This window comes from Propithecus coquereli, unplaced genomic scaffold (assembly GCF_000956105.1).
Source record: "Propithecus coquereli isolate 6110/MARCELLA unplaced genomic scaffold, Pcoq_1.0 Scaffold126, whole genome shotgun sequence".
NCBI lineage: Eukaryota > Metazoa > Chordata > Mammalia > Primates > Indriidae > Propithecus > Propithecus coquereli.
The window spans coordinates 4,202,336-4,203,479 of record NW_012136747.1 but is presented as its reverse complement, the minus strand read 5'-3'; positions in this window follow the sequence as shown (position 1 = coordinate 4,203,479).

Below are 1,144 nucleotides of genomic sequence, written 5' to 3'. Positions count from 1 at the left end.
ATTTCTAAATTTGCATATTTTCTAGGTATCTTTTTGTTATTGATTTCTAATTTAATTTCCTTTTAGTAAGAATATATATGCTGTATTATTTCAATTCTTTTAAATTTATCAAGATATCTCATGCCCCAGCATATGTCTAACTTGGTAATGTTCCATGTATACTTGAAAGAAAGAGTATATTTTATAGTTTTTTGATGTAATGTTCTACAAATGTCACTTAGATTAAGTTAGTTGATAGTGCTGTTCAAATCTACTACATACTTACTGATTTTTTGACCTATTTGTTCCATCAATTACTCAAAATGAAGTGTTAAAATCTCCACAATTCTAATTTTGTATTTTTTCTGTTTTCCTTTTAGTTTTATCAACATTTGTTGGATGCAGCTGAAGCAATGCTTAGAGGAAAATTTATAGCTTAATTTAAATGCTGATATTAGAAAAAGAGAAAGGTTTAAAATCAACAATTTATGGTTTCATTTTAATTATATAGAAAAAGAAGAGCAAATTAAACCCAAAACATGTAGAAAGAAGGCAGTGATAAAGGTAAAAGTGGAAATGAAATAAATGGAAAAGAGGCAATGAAGAAAGATCTATAAAACTAAAAGTTACTTCTTTAAAGTGAGTAATAAAATTTATGACTCAAAATATAATGTTGAAAAACAATAGCATGTAACTTAAGAGAGGATAATTAGTGTTAAAGTGTCCTAAGGTCATTGAATTATTCAGGAGGGGGTAGATTAAAATATTACCTGATTTTAGACTTTGTTCATTATGTATGCATGCAAAACCTGACAGGTTATCACTAAAAAGAAAAGAAATTGAGTGCATAAATTCCAAAGAGTACAGGGAATAGGAAATACAAACAGGAATAGGGAAAATAAACAGACAGAGAAAGGAAACCCAATCAGTTAAAAAAAAGCCTAAGAAAGAAAAACAAACAGCCATCAAAAAGAAAATGCAAAAAAGAGTAAGATTGTAGAAATAAGTTGAAAAATAACAATCACAGAGACAAATGGACTAAACCCACTAGTTGGACAGAGATTTTCAAAATGGGTTACCTTTCCCCATCAGCTTTCTAAGAGCTGTATTAAAAGTAAAAGAACACAAAAAGCTTGAAAATAAAAAAAATATAAAAAAAGAGGTG